This window comes from Marmota marmota, unplaced genomic scaffold, assembly GCF_001458135.2.
Source record: "Marmota marmota marmota unplaced genomic scaffold, marMar, whole genome shotgun sequence".
NCBI classification, from domain to species: Eukaryota; Metazoa; Chordata; class Mammalia; order Rodentia; family Sciuridae; genus Marmota; species Marmota marmota.
In genome coordinates, this window is record NW_026000222.1 from 15,303,025 (window position 1) to 15,317,388 (window position 14,364).

The 14,364-nt window shown below is 36.1% G+C and overlaps 1 protein-coding gene and 1 pseudogene across 2 annotated transcripts in view; one reads left to right on the top strand and one right to left on the bottom strand.

The window, feature by feature from the left end:
• Nfat5 (nuclear factor of activated T cells 5) overlaps nt 1–14,364 on the bottom strand; it is a 103,326-nt gene that overhangs the window by 65,881 nt on the left and 23,081 nt on the right. The gene's annotated exons all lie outside the window — the stretch shown is intronic.
• LOC107150945 lies at nt 8,450–9,357 on the top strand (annotated as a pseudogene).

Sequence of the window (14,364 nt, forward strand, 5' to 3'; positions counted from 1 at the left end):
AATTTAGCTGGGCATGGTGACTCATACATGAAATCTCAGCAATAGACTGGGATCACAAGCTCGAGGCCAGCTTCAATAACTTATCAAGACACTCAGCAACTAAGCAAGATCTTGCTCAAAACAAAAAATAAAAATGGCTAGGAACATAGTTCAGTGGTAGAGCTCTTCTGGGTTAAATTCCCAGTAACAAAAAATTAAAAAAGAAAAAAGAATCCATACTGTTCCTTCTCTTTCTTTTGCCATAACCACATATTTTGATAGGGAAAGGTAGCAGAATATTAGTTACAAAATATACCATGAGTTATCACTTGGTCATATTTATTTATTTGACATCTTATTTGCCACATTCATAGGCTCAATATTTCAGGCCATGCCATTTCATTTTCACTATTACTTTCAACCTGACAAAACAGCAATTAAGCATCCAATTAAACTAGCTCTTACACTGAACTGGGGACATAAATTTAAAATAAAATCACTCTTAAGAAGACCACAAAATAAAAAATAAGCTGAACATGGTGGCACATGCCTGTAATTCCAGCAACTCCGGAGGCTGAGGCAGGAGAATCACACGTTCAATGCCAGTCTTAGCAACTAAGTTAGACCTTAAGCAACTTATTGAGACCCTGTCTCAAAATAAAAAGGGGGTAATGTGTCTCAGTGTTTAAGCACCCTGGGTTCAATCCCAGGTACCAAAAAAAAAAAAAAGATGACAACAGTGACAACCACAGACTAGAGAAAATAAAATCAAGCAAGTTTTAAATAATGCATAATGAGTTTCAAGTACAAGATGGGACATCTAAAGCTCAGGAAATAATGCCAAAAGTTAAGAAAGGAAATGGCATCAAATTAAAAAAACTTGGAAAACAGCAAAAGAAACAATTAGAAATGTGAAGAGAGAACCTACAGAATGGGAGAGAATCTCTGCTAGGTACTCTTTGGACAGAGGATTAATATCTAGAATATATAAATAACTTAAAAAACTTAACACCAAAAAACCAAATAACCCAATTAATAAATGGGCAAATTAATTAAACAGACATTTCTCAAAAGAGGAAATACAAATGGCCAAAAATATATGAAAAATATTCAACACCATTAGCAATTAGGGAAATGCAAATCAAAACTACAGTGAAATTTCATCTCATACCAGTCAGACTGGCAGTCATCAAGAATAAAAACAACAGGGTTGGAGACATAACTCAGTTGGTTGAGTGCTTGTCTAGCAGGCATAAGGTCCTGGGTTCAATTCCCAACACTACCAATAAATAAATAAATAAATAATATAAACAACAATAAATCTGGAGGGGATGTGGAAAAAAAAGAAACATTACTGTTGGTGGAACTATAAATTAGTACAACTACTATGGAAATCAGTGTGGAAGTTCTTCAAAAGACTAGGCATGGAACCACCATATGACTCAGCTACACCATTCCTCAGTATTTATCCTAAATAATTAAAGTCATGGGGCTGGGGCTGAAGCTCAGCGGTAGCGCACTTGCCTGGCATGTGTGAGGCACTGGGTTCGATTCGCAGCATTGTGTATAAATAAATAAAATAAAGGTCTAGCAACAACTAAAAAACATAAAGTCATCATACTAATACTTGTGTTTACCCATGTTTACAGCAGCATAATTCACAATAGCCAAACTATGGAACCTAGGTGTTCAACAACGGATGAATGGATAAAAGAAAATGTGGTTTATATACACAATGGACGTATTTGTTTGTTTTAGTTGTAGATAGACACACTACCTTTGTTTATTTAGGTTTTTTGTTTTGTTTTGTTTTTTTAATGTGGTGCTGAGGATCGAACCTAGCGCCTCACGCATGCTAGGCAAGTGCTCTACCACTGAGCCACAACCCCAGTCCCCACAATGGAGTCTTATTCAGCCATGAAAATGAACCAAATTGTATCATTTGTAGGAAAATGGATGGAACTTGAGACCATCATGTTAAACAAAATAAACCAGACTCAGAAGGTCAGGAATCATGTTTTAAATGTGGAAGGTAGAGAGACAAAAGGGAAAAAAAAGATGTGGTGGGATCTAGTAAAAATCAAAGGGATATCAGTATAGGAAGTGGGGCAGGGGCAAGTGTTGGAGAGTGATATTGGCCGAATTATATTGTTAGAGTGTGTGCATGTAGGAATATGTAATGAAAAAATCCCATCATGTACAACTATAATGCACCAATAAAAAATGTGGAACTAATTAATTAGAACAAATGTTTTAAAATATGGAAAGGGAGGGAAGTACAGGATATTAAATAAATACAGAAGAGGGAACATTTAAAATTATCTGTAGAGAATCAAACAGAACTCCACATATGATGTGATACCTTAGGTCAATTATGAACACCAAAATAGTTATTTAGCAGAAAGATTTCAGAAAAGAGAGAAGTTATAAAAACAAACCTAAACAAGAAGAGTATTTGTATTTCAGCTATTTCAGTTTTTCAAGTAATTCAGTTAACTCCCTATAACATGGGAATTATGAGGAGGAAAAGGAGATTAACCTACTAAAAGTAGGGAGAGGCCATGTTATGAAACACCTTGAGTATGATGCTAAGAATATAAAAATTTTATTCCACAATGCATATGGAGCCTGAGGATGTTAAGCAAAGAACTAATAAGCTCAGATTTATATAAATAAATATGCACAATAGTCATAGAGATGCAAATCAGTAAGGTTTTTATAACAACAAATAACAAATTTCTGAACCAAGGTAGTGGTAATAAGAACAGTGACAGAATATAAAGATGTTTAGGAAACAGGCAAATTGAACTGGATGACTGGTTGGAGAGCAAAACGAAAGAAAAAAAAACGAATTCTAAGTAAGTCATAAGAATTCCACCTCAGGAAAATTGACAGAAGGTGAAGCCATTTCCCATGATAGAGAATACAAGAGGAAGAGTACATCAGGAAAGATGGTGAATTCAGTATTTTTAAAAATATTTATTTTTTAGTTGTATTTGGACACAATACAATACCTTTATTTTATTTATTTATTTTTATGTGGTGCTGAGGATTGAACCCAGGACCTTGAACGTGCTAGGCCACAACCCAAGCCGGGTGAATTCAGTTTTAAATGATGAATTTGAGATGTCTATGGGGCATCCAAGTGATACATAAATAGGAGAAAGATCAAGTAATAAATAGAAGAAAGTTCTAGCGATTGATGCTGCTCATTATATACCCTGCTTTTACTTTGTTTTGGGTTTGTTGTTGTTTTGTTTTTTCCCTTTACTTTTGTTTTTATACTAAATCTGTCTTGGAACTAGATTAATTTCTTTATAAAGTTACTGATTGTTATTTGGTTTTTTGTTTGTTTTGTTTTAATATGGTCTTGGGAATTGAACCCAGGGATGGTCTACCACAGAGCTATGTCCCTCAACCCTTTTTAAATTTTGAAAGGGTCTCGCTAAACTGCAGCACAACTTTCCTGCCTCAGCTTCCAGAGTGGCTGGGATTATAAGTGTGTGCCACCACGCCCAGCTGTCTATATTATGTACACACACACAAAAAAAACTTAGATCTAAGAAAACTTATTCTTAAATCTCATTCAGATAATAAAGAAACTACTAATTCTTAACATAGGGGCTGGGGTTGTAGATCAGTGGTAGAGCACTTGCCTAACACATCTGAGGGGCTGGGTTCAATCCTTAGCACCACATAAAAACAAACAAACAAATAAATAAATCAAATAAAGGTGTTGTGTCCAACTACCAAAAAAAAAATTCTTAATGTACTCAGTTGTGAAACAGACTTCAGGAAAATTATACTTTTCATAGTATTTCAGAAATACTGCCAATAAAAGTGAGGTAAAACATGATTATATCAGAAGTGAAGAAATACTACCTACTATAGAATGAAGTACATTCATTAAATATTCTCATTTATTTATTCATGTACTCATTCATTCAACAAATATTTAACTGATGTACACAAAGCAGTGCCCTAGGTTCTGGGAATACATCAAAATAGACCAAAAAAATCTGATTCAGTGAACATTTCATTCTAATGGGTTTAAATTATTATGATTGCTTATTTGCCTGCAGCTGTGGTCTGAATGCTAATGTACTTCCAAAATTCATGCTGGAACTTAAAACCCAACGTGTCAGCATTAAGATGGGAGGACATTTAGGAAATAACTCATGAGGGATCTGCTACCATGAATGGGTTAATGTCCTTATTAAAAAGAGAGACTGAATGACCTGGGCGCAGTTGCCTGTAATCCCAGCAACTCAGGCGGTTAAGACAGGAGGATCAAGGCCAGCTTCAGTAACTTCATAAGACCCTGGCTCAAAACAAAAAACATAAATGTAGCTCAGTGGTAAACACCTCTGGTTTACCAGTATCCCCCCAAAAAACAATAACAACAACAAGAAGATTGAAGGAAGCTGCCTTGCTTCTTCCAGAATGTAAGGAAAAAACATTTACCCCTACCAGCATGTGAGGATACAAGAAGGTTCCATCTTAGAAGAGAACAAGCCCTTACCAGACACCAAATTTGCTGGTTTCATGATCTTGGACTCCCTAGCACCCAGAACTATTTGCAATAAATGTGTATTATTTACAAATTACCCAGTCGAAGGTTTTTTTTGTTATAGCAGCCAGATGGTCTAAAAAACATGCTAAAGAGAGAGGGAGACTCCAGTTTCTTTTCTAACTTTACTAAACTCACATTTAAATGCATTATTAATAAAATGAGCATTTCTGAAACATAAGCAGCAGAAAAATATCTACATTTATCTTAAAAACTTTATAGTACACACTTAAAATACAATTTCACTAAACGTTTACAACATCAATACTGAATAGAGATCTGTTTTATAACTATCTTAAATAAATCCTTTTTTAAACTAATCACATATATATGAGCATACATAATACTGCAAATGAAAAGAAACAAGTAGAATTAACATTCTAATTCTTTTATGTATATTATTGGCTTTGTCTTGAAAAAGCAGTCTAATTGTCGTGTATGATGGCTCATGCCTGTAATCCCAGACACTTGGGATGATTTACAGGAAACAGGACCATAGAACGAGTATTTTTATAAAGCTCTACAGGTGATTCTGGCTGAGTCATTAGTTTAAATTATGAAATTCAACCTCAGAATGAAAATAGACTGACCTTAGTTTATTACCTCTTTAATAAAGAACTGATATTGAGGCTGTAGTAGGAGGATCACAATTTCAAAGCCAGCCTCACCAATGTAGTGAGGCCCTGTCTCAATTTAAAAAAAAAAAGGCTGGGGATGTGGCTCAGTGGTTAAGTTCAATCTCTGGTACAAAAAAAAAAAAAAAAAAAAGTACTGATACTGATTTTTTTCTGAAGACTAGAAGAGAATAGCAACAGGGATAAACCACCTTATTCCACAGATTATCTCAATTTTTAAAACCTTGAGGAAAAAACAATTACAATAACATATCAAAAAAAAAAAAAAAGAAAGAAAGAAAGAAAATCAACGTTATGCATCTTTCCTGACCAAAATGACAACTATATCACATGGTGGTAGATGATTTTAGACTGATATTTAAGATTTCATACATGTTTACTAAATACCTAAAGAAACTAACATAGATCTTGTTATCTTGGGTCTGAGAGAAATTATCTATTAATTATCTCTGTTGGGCAAAGACCAAAGATTCTTAATGAGTAAAACTAACCCACTGACAACATGTTATTCCTTTGCATCCCCTCCTGGTCATTCTCTGGTACAATTAGTCCTGGTCATTCTCTGATACAATTAGTATTTGTTCTATGAAAGCTTAACACTTTCTTACCAAAAAAAAACTGTTAGTGCTATGTTAACTAGATGTTACTATATTGATGAACAAGACTTTTTAGGATTCTTACAAATATTTTTTAAATGTCATTTTACTATAGCAAATGAGAGGTTAACTTGTATAATCCTCTGTGTTACAATGCAATCTAGTAAATAGAAAAAAGTTCTAAAAAATATAAAATTATTTTAAAAATAAATGACAGTACTTATAAAGTACTTTCATATGAATAATATTGACATATGAAAAGTGTTTTGATTATAAAGTATACAGGAATATAGATAATTATTACTAATTTTATGTCAATTTTAGAATCAACTTCTAAAAGTTTTAATTTTTTACTAAAATATAACATATACAATAGTAAAGTATAAAAATCTTAAGTCTTGAACAAAATTTTTTAAAGTGAATACACACATAACCATCAGCTGGCTGATTAAGAATTCTCCCTCATGCTTCTTGAAAGACCATCACTCCCTGGAAGGGGTAACCAATCTTCTGACTTCTATCAGCATACAATTTTGTTTTATGAGTTTTACATAAAAGGAATCATGCAAAATACTGTTGCAGACCAAAAAAAAAGCCACAAAACCTTTCTGTATCTGCCTCAATTTAATGATTTTTCTCCAAATGCTACAATTTTATGCCTCTTTCTATGATTAGTGATTTGGGATTTGATAGCAGATATTGAGAATTTTATCTTATTCTATGCTGATTATTTTAATACTGCTATAAATATTCTTAAGCTTTGTGTGATATTGTTAAGTTATAGGGAAAACAGTTTGATCCTTTCAGGTTTTGCCTTTGTTATAGTTTAGATTATGAGGTGTCTCCCAAAAGCTCATATATGAGACAATGAAAGAAAGTTCAAAAGTGAAGTGATAGGGTTATTAGAGCCTTAACCTGACCAGTGCATTAATTCACTAGTAGGGATTAACTGGGTGGTAACCACAGGCAGGTAGGGTGTGGTTGGAGGAGGTGGGTCATGGGGGCATTCCCATGGGGTTTATATTTTGTCGGTGGTTTGGGGAGCAGGCTCTTTCTGCTTCCTTATTGTCATGTTCTGAGCTGCTTTCCTCCATCATACCCTTCTTCCATGATGCTCTGCCTTACCTTTGGCCCAGAGCAATAGAGTTGGCCATCTATGGACTGACACCTCTAAAACTCTAAGCCCCCAAATAAACTTTTCCTCCTCCAATTGTTCTTGTCAGGTATTTTGGTCACGATGATGACATGGCTGACAAAAACAGCCTTTATGCCTTCTTAGGCAAGACCAGAGTGTTTTGAGTCTAATGTTAATCCCCACCCCCCATCTCATATTTAATTTTTTTGGGGGGGTGCTTTTTTCAATGTTTGACATTTCAGGCAGGAGGGCAAAATCTAGTCTCTAATCTTAGTTTACAGCAGAAATCATTCTGTTGTAATTTTAACCCATATCAATATGTTCTTTTCTTTGCTCAGAGTAAATAAAGTATTCGTATTAACATGTTCCACTTGACAGCCTTTAATAAATTTGAAGAATTATTAGGTTATTTAACTTAATATTCAAGAATATTGATGTGACCTATGTAAAAAATACTGGCTTAAGCCAGCCACAAAACAGTACATCTTGGCAAGCTACAAAATTACTCTGTACACATATCCTTTATACTCCAGGCAAAAGGATTTAAAGCAAATTAAAGACATTAGTGGGGTGGAGATGTAGCTCAGTAATACAGCACTTGCTGAGCATACATAAGGCCCTGGGTTCAATCCCCAACACCACAAGAAAAAGATACAGTCGTTTCTATCCTCAAAGACCTGAAAATGTAGTTGAAATAAGTATATACACACACCACTGACAATAATTATAATTAAAGACCAGAGACAGGAGGGAAAGGTCTTGAGTAATCAATAAAAGATTCTTCGAAAAGGTAACTTTTGGGTAAGATACAATAAAGTCAGCACAACCTATCATACAGCAATCAATAGCAATAAACAAATACAGACTCAGAAACTTTCTAAAGCCTAGTTTGATAGTTCATAGCAGCAACAGTGAAGACTAGGCTATTAAACTTTATAGTTATGTTAGCATGATATAAAATAACATAAAAATACTAATTAAACATTTATTGAATGAATATATGAGTGCTTATTTTATGGCTCTGCAGACTTATCTCTCCGTCTCCATTCTCATCTTTCCTACACATTGTCATTGAGATACAATGATTTTCATTTCTTCACCTGTATTTCTCTATAAATGCCATTGTTTTTGCCTGAAACCCTGACCTTCCTACAGCCCCTTTCAACTCAAACCTTTCTAACCAGCTTTTCCTGATCACTTCAATCTTAGATATTCCTCCTATGTATTTATCTTACCAGAATATTTATCACATATTTTTCAGTAACTCCCTATTAGATTATACATATCACAAGGACAATGGATAAGTCAGTCTCATTCACAGTTTCCTCAGCAAACAGCACAGTGCTTGACACAAACAGGCACTCAATTGATGAGTGTATGAATGAGCAAATAGATACCATGGAGCAGGATGCAGTGGTGCATGCTGATAATTCCAGCTACTCAGTAGGATTACAAATTTAAGGTCACCAGGGGCAACTTGGTGAGACCTTATCCCAAAAAAGGCAGAGGGGGTTCTTTTTTTCTGGCTGGAACCATGGAGGGTGCCAAAGAGAAGAAAAAGAAGGTTCCTGCTGTGCCAGAAACCTTAAGAAAAAGTGAAGGAATTACACAGAGCTAAAGGTAAAGCCCCTGAGGAAAAGTCTGCCCAAAAGATGCTTTGAAAGGCAGAGGAAGCATATCTATGAAAAAGCCAAGAATTACCACAAACAATATAGGAAGATGAACAAAACAGAGATTCAAATGGGCTGGAATGGCAAGAAAATCTGGCAACTTCTATGTACCTGCAGAAACTAAGTTGGCATTTGTCATCAGTATCAGAGGGATTAATGGTGTAAGCCCAAAGGTTCAAAAGGTATTAAAACTTTTTCGCCTTTGCCAGATCTTCAATGGCAACTTCATTAACTTCAACAAGGATTCAATTAACATGCTAAGGATCATGGAACCATATACTATACGGGGGTACCCAGACCTAAAGTCAATGAATGAACTACAAGCATGGATATGGCAAAATCAATAAGAAATGAATTGCCTTGACAGACAACGCTTTGATTGCTCAATCTCTTAGTAAATATGACATCATCAGCATAGAGGATCTACACTGTTGGGAAATGCTTCAAAGTGGCAAATAACTTCCTGTGGTCCTTCAAATTATCTTCTCTAACAGGTGGAATGAAGAAAAAGACCATCCATTTTGTAGAAAGTGTAGATGCTGGCAACAAGGAAGACCAGATCAACAGGCTTATTAAAAGGATGAACTAAGGTATCTATCATGGTATTTTGTAATCTGGTCAGTTAATAAAAGGGGGGGGCAGCTAGGAATACAGCTCAGAGGTAGAACACTTAACTAGCACATGTGAGACCCTGGGTTTTTAAGTAGAGGAGAAAAGATAAGACGGAGGGGGGGAGGAAGAAGAAAGAAAACAGACACTGTAGAAGGACATAAGGTTGCTGAGAGACCATATAAAGAAAAGGAAAATTAAAAAAAAAAAAAGAGGCAAAATGGGAAAAGAAGCTGTGGGAGACCAACCTCACAAGTGACTGAGTTAACTCCCTTGCTGGGCAGCACCCTGCTGCTAGACTGCCCTGCTCTTCTAGAGTTCAAGTGACTTGTGTCTTCCTGCCTGGATGTGTCTTCCTACAGCCCCATGGGTGGAGCTTTGCTTACCTGTTCCTTCATAATATTACCCCTTTCCCTGTTTAGGATAGAATCTTCCATGGAAGTGCCTTGTGTGTGTCCCCTTCTCTTACTGTGCCCTTGGGTGTGGCCTACCTAGATGACAGTCAACCTGCTGTCAGTGGACATCATGAAGATAGACTCAGCCCCCTGAAACCTGACCCCTTGCCTCATCTGAATAGCTTCTCCTCAATAAAAGGGGTCCGCACGTGCTCTCTCTCTTCCTGCAGACCCTTAAGGTCAGAGGAGCCCTCACAGCAACCCCAAAGAGCCACACTGAGCCACATCCCGAGCCCTTTTTTTTATATTTTATTTTGAGACAAGGTCATGCTAAGTTGCTTAGAGCCTCACTAAATTGCTGAGGCTAGCCTTGAACTTGTGATCCTCCTGCTTTAGCCTCCCAAACTACTGAGATTACAGGCATGCACCACTACACCTGGCTGGAATCTGTCTTGAAGGTAGACTATCCATGTGACTTGTGTGGTTATTTTGAGCAGCCCAGAGAACAGAAACCCAGCAAGAAGCCTGAGGAAATAAGCTAGGGGAAAATTAGAGGAGCTTTAAGAGTACAGAGTCAAGCTGAGCAAAGTGGTGAATGCCTGTAATCCCAATGTCTCAAGAGGCTGAGACAGGAGGATCATGAGTTCAAAGCCAGACTCAGCAATGGTAAGGCACTTAGCAAGTCAATGAGACCCTGTCTCAAAATAAAATACAAAACAGAACTGGGGATGTGGCTCAGTAGTTGAGTACCCCTGAGTTCAATCCCTGGTAGCAAAAAAAAAAAGGTGAAAATGCCTTATTTAGCTCAAAAAAGGAAGAACTTGAAAGAATACGTGTACTTGATATGGCAAAATGTACTTCTTGATATTTTTGTCAAAGAAGTAGCAAAGGAGTGATGAAGGCAAATGGTTTAAGTCCAAATGGAAGTAAGTGGACTTCAACTTGATAATCATAGCTTGGCTTCTCTTGACAAATCACAGACATACAAACTTGTAATTCCAGCTACTCAGGAGCTTGAAGCAGCAAGCAGGATTGCAAGTTCAAGGTCAGCCTGGGCCTTGTTGCAAAATTTTTGAAAAATTTTAGACCTCTCAGGTTTTGGTCAGAAATGGCCAACCATGGCCCAAAAATATTAAATGTCAAGTTCCAGAAATAAACAATTCCTATGTTTTAAATTGTGTACCATACTGAGTAGTATGAAGAAATCTCACCCTGTCCATCTCCAGGAATGTAAATCATCCCCTTGTCCAGCAAATCTACTAATCACAGTCTTTTATTCAAGTAACCCTCATTTTACTTAATAATGGGCCCAAAGGGCAAGACTAGAGATAACATTGATTTTATTACAGCATATTTCTAATTTCTAAATAAAACTTTTTTCCCCCAGTACTAGGGACAAAACCCAGCAGCACTCTACCACTGAGCTATATCCCCAGCCCTTTATTTTTCAAGATGGAGTCTCACTAAGTTACCTAAACTGGCCTCAAAGTTTTTATCTTTCCTATTTAGCTTCCTGAGTAGCTGGGATTATAAGCATGCATCACCACACCCAAACTTTATCACTGGTAGGTACATGTAGGAGAAAACATATGTATTGACACTATTCATGGTTTCAGGCATCCAATGTGAATCTTAGAATTTAACCTCTCCTGATAAGTGGAACACTACTATATACCAATACTGCTCATAATAAATAAGAGGTACGTAGCATGTCATAAGGAAAGAGCAAAGGTAGTCAGAACTGGGCTTTCAATCATAATCACAATAGCTCAATCACATTTTTTGTGTGATCTTGGGCAAATTACTTAATACAGGAAGACTTTGTTGTCTCATTTATTATTTTTAATATTTTTAGACACTGATGGACCTTTATTTTATTCATTTATTTATATGTGGTGCTGAGAATCGAACCCAGTGCCTCACACATGCTAAGCAAGCATTCTACCACTGAGCCACAACCCCAGCCCTGTCTCATTTATTAAAAAAAAAAAAAAAGAGGTAACACCGATCTTGTAGAGTTGTGAGCACTACCAATAACGTGTACAACACATCTAAAACTATTATATTAACTGGAGCTCTAATAACATAAATGAAAGCTATAATGGATTCCCTGAAAAGGGTATGCAATGAGGAGGTGATATGGAGATACTGCATGGGCATTATTTCGTGTTATTTCAAGGGCAGATAACTAGCTCATGTCCATTTCAAGATGACTTTAGTATTAATTCAAAATACACAGCTTTCCTTTCTACTCATCTTATACTTCCTTCAGGACCTATCTTGACTATAGGTGGGTTCAGTCTGGCCTTCAGAATGTTTTAAAACATTTTTAATTAATTCCAAACATTGAATTAACATATTTTACATAAAAATACAGACTTTTGCTTCTCTTGACAAATCATAAGATCTGGCAATATTAACCCTATATTCCCACAAGAAAAGCTGGAGCTGTTCCCTTATAGTGTATTCTTCAATTATAGAAAGTACCTTTTAGATCATTGCAATGATTGGCCTTACACTATCTGTAGTGTAGACACTGGAGTTTTCAATCTCTACACTAGGGTTGCACAGTTGTAATCTGTTTATGAAATGGGAAGAAAGGAAGACAAAAGATGAATCTTTCCCGAAGAAACTTCGTAAAAGTTAAAAGACTAGAATAGCAAGTAGTTTGAACTTTCTTGAATTCTCCCCAGAAGCAAATTTAATGAAAAAGAAACTGCCTACGGGGGTGGGGTTGTGGCTCAGTGGTAGAGCTTGCCTAGCATGTGGGAGGCACTGGGTTCGATCCTCAGCACCAGATAAAAATGAATAAATAAAGTAAGGGTATTGTGTCTATCTACAAATGAAAAAAAAAAAAAGAAGAAGAAAGAAACTGCCTACAATATCTTCTAAATGATAAAATAAGGATGCTGTACATCCAATTTTAAAAAAATGATAAAATAAGGATGCTGTACATCCAATTAAAAAAAAAAAGAACTTTCATAGAACTTATCAGATTCATAAAGAGCATTAAATCAGTAAAAGATAATTTCTTTTTAAAAAAGGAAACACTTGCCATACTTAAAAGAATTAAAATTTGGGACTCAAATACATGTACATGCATATTCAAAGCATGTGAACAGTGGTGCTATTCACAACAGCCAAAAGGCAGAAACAACCCAAAAGTTCATCAATGGATGAATGGATAAATAAATCAGGGTAACCAAACAAAATGGAATAGTATTCACCCTGTTGTGAGTTAATACAGATCAGCCATGTTTGTGTCTTTCACCAATGCCCGAATTTATTGGGTAAAAATAAATACACAAGCTACAATTTCATTGTCTTTAAAATTCATTAAGTACTCATGGCTCACTTGGTATCCTGACCACGGCAATCCCACATTATTTTATTCCACACCAATCTTTTTTTTTTTTCTTAGTAGCAGGGATTGAACCCAGCAGCTTAACCTCTGAGCCATACATATCTCCAGCCTTTATTTATTTATTTTTTTTATTTTGAGACAGGGTCTCGCTAAGTTGCTTAGGGCCTTGCTAAATTGTTGAGACTGGATTTGAACTTGCAATCTTCCTGCCTCAATGTCCAGAGCTGCTGGAATTACAGGCATGCACCACTAAGCCTGGCCAAAGGTGGCAATTTTTATTAGCACAATGAATTTATTTATCAGTTTGTATTTTATGATTGTGCTGTGCAGCTGGGATTTTTGTTTGATTTTTGTTTTCTGTGAGTTCTATATGAACATTTGATTTATTTGCTAAGACGAGTTATCAAGTCATTCTTCCTAAGCACTTATACTCAAAATGGAATGACTTCATGGTAAACTGCTGCTTTATAAAATGGAATAACTCAGGGCTAGGCACAGGCTGCTCTCCACACACCCATAAAAAGGAATAAAAGGTGGATAAACCTCAAAACCTTATCACAGCATGAAGCATAGCTCAGTCATAAGAGTATCTGCCTAGCATGTGTGAAACCTGGAATTGATCTCCAGCACCACCAAAAAAAAATAAATAGATAGAACATAAAAAATTTTAATTTTCTGAATAAAAGAAGCCAGACACAGGGCTGGGGATGTGGCTCAAGAGGTAGCGCGCTTGCCTGGCATGCATGCGTCCCGGGTTCGATCCTCAGCACCACATACAAAGATGTTGTGTCCGCTAAAAACTAAGAAATAAATATTAAAAAAAAAAAAAAGAAGCCAGACACAAAAGTCACATATTGTATAATTTCATTTTTATGAAATATAATAGATAAACCCAAAATAGGTAAATACATAGACAAAGAAGACAGACTGGTGGATTCCCTGGAGCCAGGAACAGGAGAAAGAGGGGATGAGGAGGAGCTGTTCAATGGATATAGGGTTTTTCTTTTTGGCTACACACCAATGTACATTTTAAGATGTTTCGGTTATGAGAATTTATGTGAATTTGAATGCAATTTAAAAAAGCTTTGTTAATTCCTTATGTGACTACCAGGTAAAATATGCCAACAAATTCAATGGGATCTCTTCCACAAGGAAAGAAAATCTCTGACTACTGAGTACCAAATGCAATGCTAGATTCTTTAAATTCACATTATCTCAGCAAAGTTATTAATTTATCATAATAGGGGGCGGGGAGGTATGGGTGTAAGTACCAACTGTCCATTTGAATCCCAGCTCCACAGGATTAAATACAATAATAAAATTGGACAAGCTGGACTAAATGCAACAATCCAAGAATCCACTGACTCTTATAAAGAATTAAACAGGTAGAGAGAGAGGAGGGGAGGGGAGG